Source organism: Crassostrea angulata, chromosome 2 (assembly GCF_025612915.1).
Source record: "Crassostrea angulata isolate pt1a10 chromosome 2, ASM2561291v2, whole genome shotgun sequence".
Taxonomy (NCBI): Eukaryota; Metazoa; Mollusca; class Bivalvia; order Ostreida; family Ostreidae; genus Magallana; species Magallana angulata.
The window spans coordinates 41,216,599-41,236,372 of NC_069112.1; the positions used below are offsets into that span (position 1 = coordinate 41,216,599).

The 19,774-nt window shown below is 32.1% G+C and overlaps 1 protein-coding gene and 1 pseudogene across 1 annotated transcript in view; both read left to right on the forward strand.

Annotated features, from left to right (window-relative positions):
• LOC128172387 (uncharacterized) overlaps positions 1 to 19,774 on the forward strand; it is a 172,808-nt gene that overhangs the window by 127,283 nt on the left and 25,751 nt on the right. The gene's annotated exons all lie outside the window — the stretch shown is intronic.
• On the forward strand, positions 3,446 to 7,329 carry LOC128172439 (uncharacterized; annotated as a pseudogene).

A 19,774-nucleotide genomic window follows, 5' to 3' on the forward strand; every position in this document is an offset into this window, starting at 1 on the left:
TAAAATAACATATTCTGTGTTTTAGTGTAGGATTTCAGCAATATATTAATATCACTTGTATTGCTGAGGTTAATGATTTGACTCTAGAATATTTTTGCATGCCTCTGAGAATATTTTGTTTGTGTAAGATTACAAGAAATGAAACTGCTATTTTGTTAACCATGGAATAGTGTCCGTGTTATCTGCTCATGGTGTATAATTACGGAAACTATTCACCCACAACATTTGTAATTGTGTGATCCAAGTTGCTACATTGAATTCAAAGTTAGGTAACTCTTATTTCTTAACTATATAAAAATAATTGCAGACAAATACATTTTTGTTCAGTATAAAACTATTTTTTAACTTATTAACGGAATTTTGTTTTATTAAAAAATAGATATTTGAGTCTATTTTGAATGTGTTTGCAGTTTTGCTTAACTATTGAAACAGTTCTATTGAACTGCTGATCAATTGGACCGCCGGTCATTAGACTGCAATTTATTGGACCCGCAACGTATTTTAGAGCGCGGGTTTGTTAAGGTTTCCCGATTGATTTCACAGGAATTTGATTTTTTTTCAACTTCAGTAAACATGCATCGTAACGTTAAGAGTAATTTTTATTCAGCATATATATCAGCTTGTTTTCTTTACATAGACGATATTTTTAATACTAGTGATAGCAGTTCAATATTATCAATGGTGAGTATCAAATGATCAGCAGCTTTAAAGCTTCGTATAAGGTAAATGACTATTAATAAGCTAATGGTATGGACCCCCCTCTCTCTCTCTACGCCGGTGTACACTAATATGGAGATGTGTGTATCAACTTTGGCGCAAGTGAAAGATTAAAACAATCAGTATGTAGTATATTGCATAATGACATGGAAATCTTATGTAATGTGCAAGTTGTAAACCATAAATACTAAAAACGGAATTAAGTAATAAAACAATTATTCAATGCCTGAACAGTCAATACACCAGAACTGTTTCCCTTGGTGCAGGGAACAACTCAGTCTGATTTATTGATCATACTGAGCTATTCCTTACACCTCAGGAAAAATATTTGGGTCTATTGACTGCTCAAGCATTAAACAACTGTATAATATTTACCGGTCATTCAGACAATAACACGTTTATTGTTCCCCTCGATAACAACTATTTTTCCCGACTTTGCCTCGTGAAATACATTGTGGAAATAAAAACTTGCTATTGTTCTCATATCAAGTAAACACGTATAAAATATACATAAATGTTTACACTCTTTGATCCGGTTTTATTATCTACCGCTTACATACGAATCAACTTAATTTATGTTATTCAATATTTTAAGATGGTTTTTCAAACTAAACTGAATAAATCGTGTACAATTAAAACGTGCAAAAGCAAAGAAGAAGACCACAAATGGTACATGTAATCCACAAGGTAACATTTTACAACAGTTTACAATGTAGCTGCAAAAATTGCAATGGTGACAGCTTGGGAAAATGTATGGTAAGAAATGTTTTTATCTTAGCATGATCTGATTCAAAGTGATATTTTGGACACAAAAACAAGGTATTTTGTTAATTTGAAAGAGGAATATGAAGGATGCACTTATAACATATCATATTGAGCACTGCGACTAAAACATATGTTGTCAAAAGTAACAAAAACTAAACCGTAGTTGATATGTATTGTACATAATGGACAGTTTGGATATATAGATAATGTGATGTCAAATGTGACTTGTTGATAGTTACGGATATCAATGTTTGACGTTAATATTATTTTGTTTTGAACTCAGCCTACTTGTTTTACTTGCAAAGGCTTTAATGATATATCCAAATTTATATAAATAAAAAGCCTTTGTTAAACAAAACACACAGGTACTAAATACGAGGATGGTTGATTTACTATACTTAGGTGTTTTTTTGTCATATGCAAAGGTATTTTTTAGCGGATTTAAGCGTACTGCGTAACTAATGTAAATCCCCCCAAGCAAAGAGAAAAAAACCCCAAACAAAACAAACAAACAAACAAACAAACACCAAAAACAGAAAAAAATAGTGTAGTATTTAAATAATTGTTTCTAATGATTTTCTTAGATGACTTTGTTGACAATTGTAGGTATTTGAGCGATCTTATGTAAAAGTAATAACGAGTGCTCACATAACATGAAATATTTCCCTTTCTCCAAGTTTTGTATTTTGTGTTGAAAATAAAACTGTTCTGATTTTTTTTCATTTACAGTAATATGTTATAAACTAGAATCATAATTCAAACTAACCTAATTATAGGAACGGTGATCATTGTTTCTTTGTCATCTGACACATTTTGCAATTTGCTTACAGGTTGACCATGTATCCTATAGATGTAAATATATGAAAACTATGTTCTAAGGAATGCTCAGTAGTAATTACCACATAGAGAATACGAGATAAGTTACCTAGAAAAGAGAACATTTTATAGAAAGTATACATAGAAAACGAGCAATGCGAATAACAAATATAAAATGACACTTTTACGGCGAAATAAATGACAATTGAGATTCTTATGAATTGTGTCAGTATATACCTATATTTATATTTCTTTTAATTGTAAATGTCAGTATGTGTTTGCTTTTTCCATACGTGTACGTATGTCATGCATGTATTACTATACTGATATATCTCTACTAAGGTCCAATGAAGAAGGGAAATCCAAGGTAAAAATTCCTCAACGAAGTCAAAAAAAGACTAGTTCATAAACCTCCCGCGGAAAAAAAAATAATGTCATACTGACGCCATTCTTAAGTACCGCGTTGATCTAGGGACATTTAAGGAAACAATTGATACATGGCGCATGTTATAAATATGACATGCAATCTCATTTGATATTCAGCAAATTTTGAAATAGCAGTTGTATGGTTTCAAAGAATGTTAACGCTACAAAAAAATTATGAAACTGTTTTGTACAATCATAAATGTTGATAGATCCTTTTGAAGTAGATCCAGTGTTCTGTGATGTCATACTTTATTCTAAAACTTTGAATTATTTAAAGTTTGTGCAAAAAGTGTTATTAATTTTATGTTATATGGTATCACATGGATGTAATTAGAAATACTGTTAAGTTCAATATATTTTTACAGCTTTATTTTATCCTAAATTTCTAATTTTTTATTCATTTTATCTATGCTAAGGGGAAATAACCATTTTCTTACTTTTCTCTCTATTAAATGCCTAAATGCAATACTTTTTTCTCATCCCGACAACTAATTTTAAAACATGTTTGTAATTTTAGTTTTCTAACACAGTTGACATTAAAATTTATAAAGATAAACAAGTTTCTGCCTACAAAGATTTTACTTTTAACAAAAAAGTACCGTTTTCTGATGCTAAAATATGCTCTAGTTCATGTTTATCTGAAATCTTAAAAAGGTTGATGACATATATTACAGCATTATTGTAAATAATAGCATTTATGTAAATTGTGATATGTTATTTTTATGTTAGTACCAAAAATAGTAGTCTATTCATAATATAATTGTAATTCTAATTTTTGAGTACTTTTGAATATTTAGCTGATCTTCCTTTTTGTCTACATTAGCCAATCAGAGTGCGGCATTTAGTCGCGCGATGTTTTGACTACGTCACTTTAACTGTCAGCTGTCAACAGGTTTGTAAATACCTGCAGTCAAGTTTTTGTTTGAGGTAATAATATCTCCAGTGGTTATTTAATTTCCCCGAGGCAGGCTCCGTCCAGACAATGGCGATAGATGTTGGTATAATCGGACATTCGTTCATTCGCCGTTCGAACGACTCTCACGATCTACGGAATTTCTGAATTTCCTCAAACCTCACACTGTGTGTTTCATCTGTGAAAATGACTTGTGCCATGCGGATCCACGAAAAGTGACTACTGACATTTTGTCATATGCGGAATACCTCAATGAGGGGGTTGGTATCCTTACAGTTATTATAGGGCAACTACTTAGACGTCAACCATGGGCCTCTCGGACATCCTTCAATGATGTCATGACTGTGAACAAGCAGCTCAAGTCAGAGACTGAAAAGCTTCATGGAATTCATTTTTGGTCTCATCGTGGTTTCTGGGCGGACCTGACCTACCTGGGGAGAGATGGGGTCAACATTGAATCTGGTTCTCGCCACATGAAGAAATACCATCACAACATTAGAATAGCTGTCCTTCAACATTCAAGATAAGCAGTCTGACATATTTATACCCCCGCTCCGAAGGAGAGGGGGTATACTGTTTTACCCTTGTGTGTCTGTCTGTTTGTCCGTCCGTCCGTCCGTCCGTCCGTCCGTCTGTCTGTCTGTCCGTCTGTCTGTCTGTCTGTCCGTCCGTAACAAAAATTTCTGTCGCATTTATCTCAGCAACTGTTTATCGCAGATGCTTGAATATTTAACACAGTGTTTGTTAAGGCATGCCATATGGTGGGATATATTTTTGTACCAATCGGACGTCAACTTATTGTTAAATGACGACTTTGCTTATTTTTTAACCAAAATTTTCAAACAAATTTTCGTCAAAGATTTCTCAGCAGCTATTTATCGCAGATGCTTGAAATTTTAACACACTATTTGTTTTGGCATGCCATATTGTGGGATATATTTTTGTATCAATCAGACGTCAACTTCCTGTTAAATAATGACTTTGTTTATTTTTTGCCAAAATTTTCAAACAAATTTTCGTCAAAGATTTCTCAGCAGCTATTTATCGGAGATGCTTTAAATTTTACCACAGTATTTTTTAAGGCATGCCATATCGTGGGATATATTTTTGTACCATTCGGACGTCATCTTCCTGTTAAATGAGTACTTTGTTTATTATAGCCCAAATTTTCAAACAAATTTTCCTCAAAGATTTCTCAGCAGCTATTTATCGCAGATGCTTGAAATTTTAACACAGTGTTTGTTAAGGCATGCCATATGGTGGGATATATTTTTGTACCAATCGGACGTCAACTTATTGTTAAATGACGACTTTGCTTATTTTTTAACCAAACTTTTCAAACAAATTTTCGTCAAAGATTTCTCAGCAGCTATTTATCGCAGATGCTTGAAATTTTAACACACTATTTGTTTTGGCATGCCATATTGTGGGATATATTTTTGTATCAATCAGACGTCAACTTCCTGTTAAATAATGACTTTGTTTATTTTTTGCCAAAATTTTCAAACAAATTTTCGTCAAAGATTTCTCAGCAGCTATTTATCGCAGATGCTTGAAATTTTAACACACTATTTGTTTAGGCATGCCATATTGTGGGATATATTTCTGTACCAATCGGATACCAGCTTTCTGTTAAATGTCGACTTTGCTTATTTTGCATATTCACATCAGAGCGGGGGTATCACAGATATCTTGTTTTATTATTCTTTGAGCTAAACTGCATTCATATTGTTCAATATATTCACAGGCATATGCATAAAATTCACAATTAGCTGGTAGGTGTATAAAGAATGTTCATATGTACTATTTTTTCCTGTTCACATGCAGGGTCATGTGTACTATATTACTGGTTCACATGCAGAGATGTGTGTACCCCTTTTCTGATGCACATGCAGAGTTATGTGTACTATTTTTCTGGTTCACATGCAGAGTCTTGTGTACTATTTGTCTGGTTCACATGCAGAGTCCTGTGTAATTGATTCACATGCAGAGTCATGTGGTTTATTTTTCTGGTTCACATGCAGAGTCGTGTGTTCTAATTTTGATTCACATGCAGAGTCGTGTGTACTAATTTTGATTCACATGCAGAGTCGTGTGTACTAATTTTGATTCACATGCAGAGTCGTGTGTACTAATTTTGATGCACATGCAGAGTCGTGTGTACTAATTTTGATTCACATGCAGAGTCGTGTGTACTAAATTTTGATTCACATGCAGAGTCGTGTGTACTAATTTTGATTCACATGCAGAGTCGTGTGTACTAAATTTTGATTCACATGCAGAGTCGTGTGTACTAATTTTGATTCACATGCAGAGTCGTGTGCAATATTTTTTCTGGTTCATGTGCAGAGTCATGTGCATTATTTTTCTGGTCAGTATGCAGAGTCGTGTGGACTATTTTTTCTGTTTCTCACTCATGGTCATGTGGACTATTACTAATGCACATGCAGAGATTCCATTTTTATATGCTCATGCAGATTCGTGCACACATGCTTTATGTGTATTGTTACATGTATGTAAGTTTACATGAGAATCTAAAGATATACACTGATTTGGCGCAAGTCTTGATAATTACATTTTCCTATTTAATGTTTGTGTGTCAAAAACTGCAATTAATCAAATAATAATTAGCTCGTGTGCACCTATATCCGCATGATTTGAGTGTAAATTTGTACACTCAAAAGTTGCATTAATTGTATATTGGGTACATTTAGAAAATTGATTTTAACAGTTTTAAAATATATCTTGTAGGCGTTACCATGCCAAAACGCAAACATCCTGTGGAGACAAGTGAAGGTACTAGAGCAAAACATAAACCTCAGGCTGAAGCAATCGATTACCAAAGACTTGCGCAAAAAATTGTTAAATTACAAAAACCCAACTCTGATGCATCAAGCAGTACAGTGGTACCCCTAGAAAATGCTGCATCTGCTACATATGCAAACACCGTCAATGAGTTACCTGTACCAATGACTGCTTCTTCGTCTATGCAAGATAACCCTATATTGTCAGTAGTATCTCAACTTTTAGAAAACACAGGTGAGCCAGTAGGCACAAACAAAGGTTTCTTCAATTCTGATAATCTTATCTCTGTAACAAGGTATTCCTCTTGGTGCAACAATTCCACAAAAGATAAAGGCAAAAATTTGGTCGAATGAATTTTGTAATTTAAAAGTATTATTGTCGCACCAAGATGATGAACCTCTTACGTTGTGCATTACTCCAGCGGTCATTAATGTGCAGCAAAGTTTAAAATCAAAAACCCCCATGTTCATCAGTCAGTGGACTGATGCCTTTCTTATCTTTATTAACATTAGAATTCAGAAACACCCATCAGAAACTCCCCATTTGTTAAAATACATGAGCTTTATTTAGAGAAATGCAAATACTGCATGGTGATGTTGCTTGGAGAACTTATGACGAATCTTTCAGAAAGTTTAGGGAGTCTTTGGCTGTAGATTGGCAAAAACCTATTGAAGAATTAAGAGGTAAATGTATTGCCATGTCCAACATTTGCAGTGAAAAATCTTACTAGTATTATTGATTTTGTTGGTTTGAACCCTGCTCTATACAAGGGTCACAGCTTCAAGATAGGGGCAGACACTCATGCAGCACATTTGGGTTATTCTGAAAACTGCATTCAATAAATGGGAAGATGAAAATCTGATGCTATTTGCAGATACATACGTTTGTCAAGCTTTACATTTTAAATATGTATAGCAAATGCTATGTATATATATATTTCTAGTAAGATTTCCACAGTTCAGAAGTTAACTGCTGTGTATTATAATTGTATCTGATATGCATTTTTTGTGTTTTTAATTCAATGCATAGATTTGTTGTATGTCAAAATTCAGTTCTCATCACAATTCCCTATCATTTGTATTATATTGGACATTATTCAAAGTGTGATTCATGTATAACATTTATCTATACTATGTGCATGATGTGGTTACACATAACATAACACAGGTCAGAAGTAAACTGATGTGTTTATGTGCTGTATAGTTTTTTTAACCATTGTTTCTGTTGTTTGATTTTGTCATTTGAGTAACATGTGCCAACTGGTTCATCTGAAAATGTTTGATTACATGTATATCTGTCTTTAAAACATGTTTGATTGTATAACAAACTTTTAACATGTATATTATATAGCAGCTGTTATTTTAACACAGGACAGAAGTCAACTGATGTGTTTATACTTGCAAGGTAATTAAAAATAAGATGTTCCTAGTGGTATTCAACTTTTTAACTGGTTTGGTTATAGATAATCTGTGCCTTCATGATATATTAATATTTATATCTCCATACAAGGCAGGGGTTAGTCATTGCCATATGCGTTGTATGTACTGCCATATTTCATATTGTTGACTACCATGATCTGGCTAGTCCACTTTGTGTGGGGTCTTTTAGTGCAAACCTGCTGTTTGCTTTTTGTGGCTGTTTTTGTTCAACAATATTTTTGTTGCATGTAAATTTGGTACATGTTATAACGTATACATCTTTGTTTAATATGGGGGAGGTCATTTGCTCACCTTTTATAACTTACATTCAGTGTCTGGTAATTGGTATTATGACTGTTTGAAGACCTCCCCTTATTGCCTAATTTTTCTTATTAGCAAAAATATATGGCAGTACATACACAGAACCAAGTTTTATAATTTTCTATCAATCCTAGACAGATCAACAATATTACATAATACAACATTATTGTAAATAATAGCATTTATGTAAATTGTGATATGTTATTTTTATGCTGGTACCAAAAATAGTAGTCTAGTCATAATATAATTGTAATTCTAATTTTTGAGTACTTTTGAGTATTTAGCTGATCTTCCTTTTTGTCTACATTAGCCAATCAGAGTGCGGCATTTAGTCGCGCGATGTTTTGACTACGTCACTTTAACTGTCAGCTGTCAACAAGTTTGTAAATACCTGCAGTCAACCCACCCTCCTTCCCCTTCATCACCTTTGTAGTTGGGGATTTATTTTGCAATGTATTACACATGTATGTTGCTGTTGGTGTGAAATGCTGTTTTTGTTCAACAATATTTTTGTTGCATGTATATTTGGTACATGTTGATAATGTATACATCTTTGTTTAATATGGGGGAGGTCATTTGCTCACCTTTTATGACTTACATTCAATGTCTGGTTATTGATATTATGACTGTTTGAAGACCTCCCCTTATTGCCTATATTTTCTTATTAGCAAAAATAAATGGCAGTACATACACACAACCATGTTTTATATTTTTCTATCAATCCTAGACAGATCAACAATATTACATAAATAAATATACTGTCGATGATGTTAATTCAATTCTAAATACAAATTATGTATTTGTTTTAAATAACAAGAATTAACAAGAAACAAAAAAGTTTATGTTATTAAAACGCGCAATGATTTAATTTAGGTCTTGTTGATTAAAAAAAAAGACATTTCGGATAAATATTACCCTAAGAGATGATAAGGCCATGGTTTTAAAAATAAGTTGACATTTTTTTTAAGATCAGGGGAAAAATAAATTAAAAAAAGAAAACAAGGACACAGCAACAATTTATGTAGTACTAGAGAATATTGGGTAATGAACGATTAATATTTAAAGATTGCCTAACAAATCGGGTGCCAAATTATGTATGAACATGCTATACATGTTTTCTTTTTTTTTAAATGAAGTTGTTGGATATGCTCTACTATTTTACAGTACAGGGGTTATTCGATGTATTGTGTATTGATGCAGAGCGATAAGGCTTTGCGCCATTTCGTAAATGATTATATTCTTTGATATCTCTGTTCAGTACCTTTTATAGGGTATAAACACTAGCCTTACTTGGTTATGGATTCATGCCCATTTTTTCTGTGCGTCATGTAAGAAAATACACTAAACCTTAACTCAGACAACAAAGTTCAAGGACAATTTAAAGTAATAAGGGGGGGGGGGGTCTTTATCAAACATACTTCTTATAATAAGAAATTCATGACACAGTCAAAAATTTCATATAACCATATGATTCTATTAGTTTAATCAAATTTGACCACTTTGTTTTCGCATCGAGGTCAGGTCAAGGACCCAGCCGTTTTTCTCAACTTAAAGGGTGATAAATATAAAAGTAGTTCTTTGCAGTTATTTAGACATCTGTTTAAGATATGGAGATTGTATTTGTTAATGAAGTGAATTCCGGAAAATCTATCAGCTATCTACTAAATTGGAATACATATTTAACCAAAAATAAATATTGCCAAGTTATTAATTTCTTTTATTTTGATTTAATAATCAATTAATCAAATTCACATTGGGCAATTCGAAAAACCAGAAAGACTCCTTCCTTAAAATGATGATTTATACAGTGAAGATGGGTGTAAAAGGCGTGTAAACTGCCTATATGAGGATAGATAAGATAATATATGGACAAATCTCATTATTTCTTTCTAAATCATTGAAAACATTGCATGTTTATCATAACATCGAATTATAACATTCAAATATGTTAATTATTTGGAATATGTTGATTTAAACTGGCGTATGCGTGTGGAAACTTCCAAATAGTGTTATCTTTAGCACCTAAATGCCTTTTCTTTAATAGAGTGGGTCTGAGCTCCATTTGTTTCGTAGTCTTTATAAGGTTTAAAGGAAATCAAACCAATTTCAATCAACAAAAACGTTGAGAGATGACCCACTATAGTATAAAATTGTCATTTTGTATCCCAACAATTGAACGTTTTAAAGAAATATTAAGTCCGTAAATTCGTGGTTGAAGTTCTTTATAGCATTTAACAATGACGTTTGTTGTGACTGAAATGGCTCAGTGGTTAGAGCACCAGGCTACAGGTTACATTATAGAGATAAGGTTTTTAAGTTGTGGGTTCGATACCACCAAAACCTAAGATTTTATTTTTTTACTTATCGTTTGTTAAAATTTTCAAAACTCAATATCGTTAAAATTGTGCTTTTGTAAACTATTAATATAACATCATCTAGTATATTCAGTTGGGGAAAAATAAAATCGTTTTTTACGACTAAACGAAATGGGCATTTGTGCTATCTTATTCCCCCCATCTTCTTATATATAGTATAAAGAAATATATGTTCATTTTCTTCTAAACAATCTTTTTTTAGCAAATGTTTTCAGTATAATTGATTTTTTTTACGTAATTTAGCACAACCCCATACTTTGTTTAAGTGTCGTACATATCTTTCAACAGTTCAGACTCAATGATTTATGAAGTACACTTACAATCGGAGAAAAACATACTAAGATAAGGATATTTAATTGCATGTCCTTGAACATTTGCAAGTGTCAATTACGAGATCCTCTCAAATCTCAATACATAATAAATTATGTACGTAGTCGTATTATATAAGATCACAATCTAAACGCACAACTTAAATACATATGTGTTTCTTGTTTATTCGTTTCAAAAGATATGATTATTTGGAGAAAACGCTTTCGTCTTATCTGCTGACATAGACGCAAGCAAAAAAAAAAAAAAGACTTAAACAAATTAAACACCAGGTATGGTATAAATTGTCCTCCACTGAGTGCCATCGGGTAACGCACTATCGTAACTTCTAATGATACGGCATCCACTAATGATATTAAGTTTCATTTGTAGACAGGATCATGTCAATCAATGATACAAATTTATCAGTTACGAACTACCTAGCCGTCCACTGCATATATAATTTCTAAATTATATAAATAATGGTCAAATTTCACATCATAATTTAATAATAATAATCAAAATGCCCTCTTATCAATTATAATGTACATCTTGTTGTAAGACGATATATTATACATAAATTATGTTTCCTTAAGGGTTTTGTTTTACCATAAAATTAAAGTGTTTCCTTGTTTATTGTGAACTAAACTGAAACGTTCATAATCTGTGAAACATGGAGTCAAGTGGTAAAAAAGATAAAAAAAAGGACATTGACGTATTGCATTAACCATGAAGCTTGCTATATTTAATGCAATTATCAAAACGGAAATTCTATAGAAATAAAGTTAACGAACACAATTGGGCCAAAAAGGTAAAGCAACACCAGCTCCACACCATTGTCTGATCATTGAAATTTGAAGTATGTTATGATATATCTTTTTTAGTAAAGACTCATATTGAAGGAGTATTTCATAACGCAACGGCCGTTATTTAAATCTTACTCGTTAATATGCATTGTTACAGAAAAAAAAATCGCTGTTATTGGTAATGGGCGGTTAATTCTATTCATATGGGTTTTCATACACGTGACGCTGTTAATTAGAACAGAAATGTTGCACAATCTATATTTCTTACAACCGTTCACGTTATTATAAAAATCCTATAAAGACGATATCACTGACCAGATAACAGTACCTGCAACGTTATGTTTTACAATCGTATCCTATCGTATTGTGTCTCGATCATGTCGTATCGTGTGTGTATAAAGTGTATCATTCGTGATCGGCTGGGGAGATCGTTTATCCTCTCGTCCGGGAATTCTATCCTATCGTTTATCTTCTAAAAATAACGTTGCGGGTACTGTAGATATATTAGTTCCATCCATGTAATATTTGTTCGGCTCCATGAATATTGTACTAACATTGGTGCAATGTATCCTGTATTTGTTTCCTGTAATAAAGTGCCTATAAAACAGGAATCCCGGTCATTTACTATACCTTGTAGTTGATTTTAACTTCACTCTATGCATTTGCATATAACCATGTTATTGGCGTTTTCTTATATGGCGCTTTTGGCGATTTCAAAGGCTTATGGTAAGATTAAAACAAATGATATCATCTTAATTTTGCAATGGTTTTCAGTAATAGTTTATATAGATTTTATTATTTTTCTATTAGAATATCGCATTTTAATCAAGACGGATATCTATACTGCATATCAATAACATATTTCATAACCCTATTACATGTGCATGTATTTAACACTCAGTATGGATGGTCTTTATAAAACAATATGCTGTTACCTGTGATTTATTTTAGAAATAAACAGCAATTTAAAAAGTTCTGTGGAATATGACTTGGTTGGTCACGTGATCAAATCCTATGAAGCCCGATTGGCTTCTTAGAAGATTTGATCACCTGCCAACCAAGAAAACGTTCATACAGAAATGAACGTTTTCGCTTTTCTATAGGTTCATATATAAAAACATGATATGTATGAAGACTATGTATGCTTTTCTTTTAACCACTTTTAATCTTTTTTAATAAACTGCATTTTAAAGAATACAAAAAAAAAAAAAATAAAAAAAAAAAAAAAAAAAATCTTTGGTATGTTTTTTTTTATATTCGTCCAGAGAGTTTAGCTAAAACACCCAACCTCAAGGTAATTGCAACAAAACGTTTATTAGCAAAATTCGATCTATTGCGCTATTTTTTGCAAACATGTATTTTGGGGGTCAAAATATTGGTTTTTGCACAAAAATCGCTGAAAACTGGAAAAAAAAAATAAAAACTTCATTCTTGTGACAAAACGAGCTTAATTATATGCTGACATTTATACGTATTTACTATTAAAGAAACGGTTCTTTAAAAATCTTCTTTAAAAGTGGAAATTGCTGGGTAAAAAATGGGTAAAAAAAAGTAAGGTATATTACAATTTTTAAACAAATGAGACCTAAAGTTTTATGAAATACACTTTTACAAATGTAAGAGGAAAAAACATTTTAAGATTAAAATATGTCATTGCATGTCCTGGAACACTTGAAAGTGTCAATAATGAGACCCTTTCCAAAAATATCAATAAATAACACATAATGTACATAGTCTCAATACATATGAACACAATCAAAATGCACAACTTACATACATATTTGTTTCTTACTTATTCGTTTCAAAAGAAAAGACTATAAGGAAAAAACGCCTAATGTTTTGTATGTTGAAATAGACGTAAGCAAAGCAGTTTTTTTTTCTATCGAATTGCTATACAACAATCTGCAGATCCAGTATTTTGGTTGTTGTTGTTGTATAGGTTATTTCTACAATGCACATTTATAAATCATTGATGAAGTTTAATAAACTTGAATTAAATATATCAATACTTCCTCTAAACATGCATTGCCAAAAATTTTGAAAATGACACTTTTATAGTTCAAATAGTAATAGTGTATACAAGCCCATCTGATAACGTAAAACAAAATGGATATGCGGTTTTAATTACCTTCCAAATGATAATTTACTTAAAATATATAAAGTATAATAAAAATAATACGGCTTAAAATACATACACTTTAATATTTCCCCTCAATTTTTATTTAAGAAATATAAAATAAAATAAAATTCATCATGAAGCATATTTGTCTTTTTATAAAAGGCGTAACGTGTATTTATTGTATAAACATTTTTAGACGACGAAAACAAAATGAAAACTTCAACATGGTAAAAGCACATTACTGGATTATTAACGACTGTGTTTTGTTTATACAAAAAGTCTCTTAAATGGCTTTCGGAAATATTACAGCCTCGGATTGCGTATCTTAATGATTATTTTAATAAAGTGTCGTTTTGGAAGTTACAAGTTGAGCAAAAATTTAATATTAATAGCAACCGAATTTAAATACTTCTACCATTTTTTCTCTTATGTAGCTTTGTATCGCGGGAGTGAAATATCTCCGAACAACAAAATAGTCATTGCCAATTGTTTAAATTTCTTCAGACAATCTCAAACAAAGAAGGTGCGTCTTTTTTTTAACTAAATACAACAACTGTTGTTATGTTTTAAAGTTAAAAAAAAGATTTTTAAGGAAATGTATGAGCCATACATCAAAGATTTCTTCTAAAATGTACTAAGATGTATTTGATTATTCTCTCTCATATATATGACTTTGTACCAAGGAAGTGGCAATTTCCCCCAATAACAATACATAAATGTCCAATGTTTTAAAATGTTTTGAAATATTCTTAAACAACCGAGATGTGTCCTTTTTTTTTTAAATAAAAATGAAATAAGGAATGCTTTATCTGAAAGGTTTTTCATAATTAAGAATGAATAAAATACCCGATCCATCCTTTCAGAATTTTTTTCTTGAATGCACTCGGATGGATTTGTTATTATTGACACACATGGCCGCATATGATTCATTCATGTCTTTTTAAATAAGCATTCACATCACGTTATTGTGTTCGTTTTGTCTATGATTTTTTTCCGATTTAGTTTGTTTATTAAGTTGTGTGTTAGTCTATTCAATCTAAGACAAAGAAAAACTGCCAAGCCTCAGATTTAAAGTAAGTGCAGGGCCGTAGTGCATCCATTCTGCAGTTCAGGCAAAACAAATGTTTTCAATATTAGACTATAACTTTCGTTTCAATCAAAACATTAAAGAGAATGGTTCTGACTAAGGCAACAGAGGTAAAAAGGTAAAAAAATAAATAAATAAAAAAAAAATGAATAAAACAAATTTTAACAATGAAATGCTTACTTTTGGTGTGTCACACGCATTGTAAGGTATAGCAAACCAATTACAAAAGCAATGCTAGTGAAGTACATAAACCGAATGAAACACAAACGAAAGCATTTTACCTGTTTATATTTACCGAATCATTTTAATGAATTTTCCATCAAGAGTTATTACAAATTTTAAATTACCATAATTGTCGATCAGAACGTTACACAGAAGAAAAGCTGATTTTCCTTATATTTAAGGTTACCGCAGTAAATACAATTGCTTGAAAGTATGAGATCACCATCATTAGATCACTCAGCCTGAATTAATCAGTTTCTTCTCTGTGTCAGTCAAGTAAGAATAATTGTCAACAAGCATTCTGAGAGTATTGCATAAGCAATACACGTCCCCTACCGGTTTGTGGAAACTGTTAAAACAATGCACTGTTATGTAGAATATCGAACCCGAACATTAAAAAATTGAAATATAAAAATTGTTCTCGAAATATGTCAACCAGACGCTACAAAAGTGTAAACTTGATCTGTAGTTTGACATTTTGAAGCTGTTCAGCAAATTTCATATTATTCCTCAAACGCATAAAGAAAAAAAAGTGTGGAAAACTGAAGTGGGACAGACAGACGGACGGACAGACAGACGGACGGACTGACAGACGGACGGACGGACAGACAGACGGACGGACTGACGGACGCAGAGGAAAGCTATAGTCCCCTCTGGTGAAAACCGGTAGGAAACTAATAACAATGTCGGATTTTTATTAAAGGTACAATTTCCTTTGAATTCACAGTCAATGTTAATTTCGAAGGAAAAAACCTCTAAAAGTAGCAACACTAGGTCTTAGATATCAGTGACAGCATACCAGTAAAACAGTTTCTTGGATTATTGCAGTTTGCAATTATAAAGAAACAAAATAATATTGAAAAGCCAATAAAATAAAAGCTCTGCAAAGGAATCTGATTGGCCTAGCCTAGCAATCACAGGTAATTTATTAATTGGGGGTTACGTTCGCTGTGTTTGAAAAAAAAACAAATCAGATTTTTTTCTTCCATTTTCAGCATAAAACACTTGGTAAATTATCGTGATTTTTTGCTCAGATTGTGCAAAAATACTGTGGAAAAAGAGGAAGGATATATATAATATTATTAAGAGTGTCATTCAGCTCTTCCTTAACTGGGAAGATTTTATTTAACCTGTCCAAAGTTTAAGTTTTTCTTCTCTCAAGCACATGCTTGTGAACAAACCAAACATTTTCATAAAAGATATAAACCGTACATAATCCAAGAATAAAAGAGACACAAAATGTTTCTTGTTCCATTAAAAAAAAAACCCAGATAAGAACAAGAGGCCAGTAGGCCTTAACGGTCACCTGAGTAGCATATAACCCATACACAAACTTGATTGGGGTTCATTCTGGAGTAGAACAATTAAATATCTGTAATGAAATCTTTAAAAAAGAACTATAAAACCTTTGATTTTGGCGAAACACTTTACGATCTGGTCTACAAAAATCAAGAATTCAGCTTTCCTGTCAGGTTTGTTGGAGTAAAGAAGATAGTTTTTAAAACATTATATGCATAAACATCTATACATCAATTTTGGCCCTGTCCTAGAGTCAAAATCCATACTCCAGGGGACATTAAATTCAAAATTTTAGTAGAGGACTTCCTAGCAACATAATTATAAAGTCAGTTTTTCATACAGATGTGTGAGAATAGAGAAGATTTCAAAACATTATAAGCATTAACACTATATTGCCATATTAACCCCCCCCCCCCCCCCCCCGCATGTCCTGAACCCCTGATCTACATGTACTCGTTTATAACGAATTTCAAGGGACCATAGAAAACACTTCGTTATAGCCGTAATTCGTTTATCAATTCGTAAAAAATATTATAGCGAATTCGTTATTAAATAATTAAGGGTTTATCAGGCTAACAGTTTTCTAAACTATCATAAGTTATAGAATTAGTATTACCGTCATTTACAAAAAATGTCAATATAACCATTTCAATTTAAAAAAAAATCCGTATACTATTTGAATTTGAGTATTTTATATATGCATCTTAAAATTGCATGTTTCTTCAATGAAATTTGAAATGGAAAAAAAATCGTTATAAAAATGATGAAATACGTTAAAATTTTGCCAGCGGGGGTCTTAAAATTACTTCGTTATAGCCGTAAATTCGTTATAGCCGTGTTCGTTATATACATCAATTTTCTATAGGTTTATATAAGAAATTTGCCGGGACATGAATAATAATTCGTTATAACCGTAAATTCGCTATATCCGTGTTCGTTATATTCGAGTTTTGCTGTACATCAATTTTTGCCCTGCCCTAAAGTCAAAATCCATACTCCAAGAGACATGAAATTCAAAATTTTAGTAGAGGACTTCCTGGTAAAAATAATTATGAAGTCACTTTTTCATACAGATGTGTGAGAATAGAGAAGATTTTAAAACATTATAAGCATTAACACTATATTACCATACCCCCCCCCCCCCCCCCAAAAAAAAATGTCCTGAACCCCTGATCTATAGACCATGATTTTCACTATTTATGTAGAGGAGTTATTGGACATCATAACCATGTATTCAGTTCTTTGCCCACATGTTGAGGAGTAAAGAAGGTGTTTTATAAGATATAATACATTTTCCTATATGGCCATATTGGCCCCAACCTAGAGCCTGAAACCCTGACACAGGGGTCTTGACTTTCAAAACTTTGGCAGAGGACTTCATCGACATCATAATCATGCATTTAGTTTTTAACAAATATATTTGGGAGTAGAGAAGAACATTTTATAAAATTTAACACATTTTTACTACATGGCCATATTTGCCCTATCCTAGAGCGATAATCCCTGACCCTGGGGTCATGAATTTCACAATTTTGGTAGAGGGTTTCATGGGCATCATAACCATGCAACCAGTTTTTTTCCTACATGCGTGGGAGTAGATAGGACGATTTTTGAAAATTTGGCGCTTTTTTTTCCATATTTGGCCCACAATTTAGCTTCCTGTTACCATAGAAATGCCTCACACCAAAAATGGTAACAATTGGTCCTGTAGTTTTTAACGAGAAGTTAAAAATGTTAACGCACGACGGACGACGCAGCTCCCACGACGACGGACGAAAACGGATAGCAATAAAAATAATAATATTTGACTGATATTGATTGCATTATACAAATAGCATCACTTCTTACGTCAAGCACCATACTGCTAGTGAGTGCAAATAAAAACATAGGTGGGTGTCAAACAGATAGGTTAAATATATATCTAATTCAGTCAACTCTTAAAATAAAAAAAAACATCTCAATTTAATTTATCTGAAACTCTTTGAATGCCTATTATTTAGGCTTAATTTGAAATATGTCACATATCCTTATTCTTATATGGGAAGTAGAATCATGCACTGTACCTTCTTCTGAGTACGCAGCCTCCTCAGCCTAGCTATGTCTGTCCTCGATTGTGTCACCTCCCAACCTTGCAAGTTCTCCGTCGGAACGTGATCTGATCATAGAAACATCCACTCTTTCAGCCTGAAACCATTCCGACAAAGTCCGATCTTCTTCAACCCGTCGTCCATCTTATCATTTTTGGTTCTAGTTAGCATTACAATACTGTATTCAGATGATAATCACCAAATTATGTCTAATATTAACCCTGTATGTTCTGAGAGAGGCTGAACATAATTATGTTTATGATCTATACAATGTAAATTGCTTATTGGTTCATCCTTTGATCGTCTAAATCATCAAATTACTTTTCCCCATAAATTTGTAATTTGATTCGCTTTTTTTAATACTGTGATACCACTCTCTTTATATTTAGAATCATTTACCAATGAATATCAAAGAAATCTTTTTTTGATATGTGCAAGTGGTTCTCACTCGATTTCCATAATGTTTTTTTCTTGAATATAACGTTTGAGTTTAAATCACCTGAGACCAATGGTGACCTGGCCAATCTCTTCAAAATTCATGTTCTCTAGCCAATCCTTTTATAATGCTAATTAGATATTATCTGACGTTTTGGTATCCGGTAATTGTTGTCATTGATTTCCGCATAAAAGAGTAACTGTGAAATATATTCCGGCAAAATCCCATACGTTGTAGGGTATAATTAAACTTCACAAGATCTATTAACCGATAGATATGTTGTCCATGTTTAAATTGATAGTAGCGTTGCGATTTCACGGGCTTATGGTGAGTTTACATGCATATAATGCTATTTTCATTTGAAATTTAATTAAAAAGGTAGTATATAATGTAATAATCCCTTCTACATAAAGAACCATTCTAATTGAGATGGTTCTCTACCTATATTGTTCATCACTAGTATGTTATATAAGTTGCATTATTCGTTCACTTATTTCCTAAATACTGTTTGTTTGGTATTTTCACAAACCATATTTACATTTATTACCGAAATATATTGCTTTAAAAAAACTATTTTAGATAAAAACATTTGGATACAAAATATCATCATTAATTATGGTTTGGTAGAGCTATTCATATAAAATAATGTTTTTGATACATGCAGGTTTTTATGAAATTTTTTTTTTTTTATAAAATTGGACTTTTTATAACATGAAATGACAAGAACTGTTCGGACAAATCAAATAATATCCCACATAAATTGTTTTTGTTCATAAAGATCGTTCATAAGTAAATATTAGTTAAAATGAACCCACTCAATTTTGTAAATGTAAACAATGTTGTTAATATGGGATTG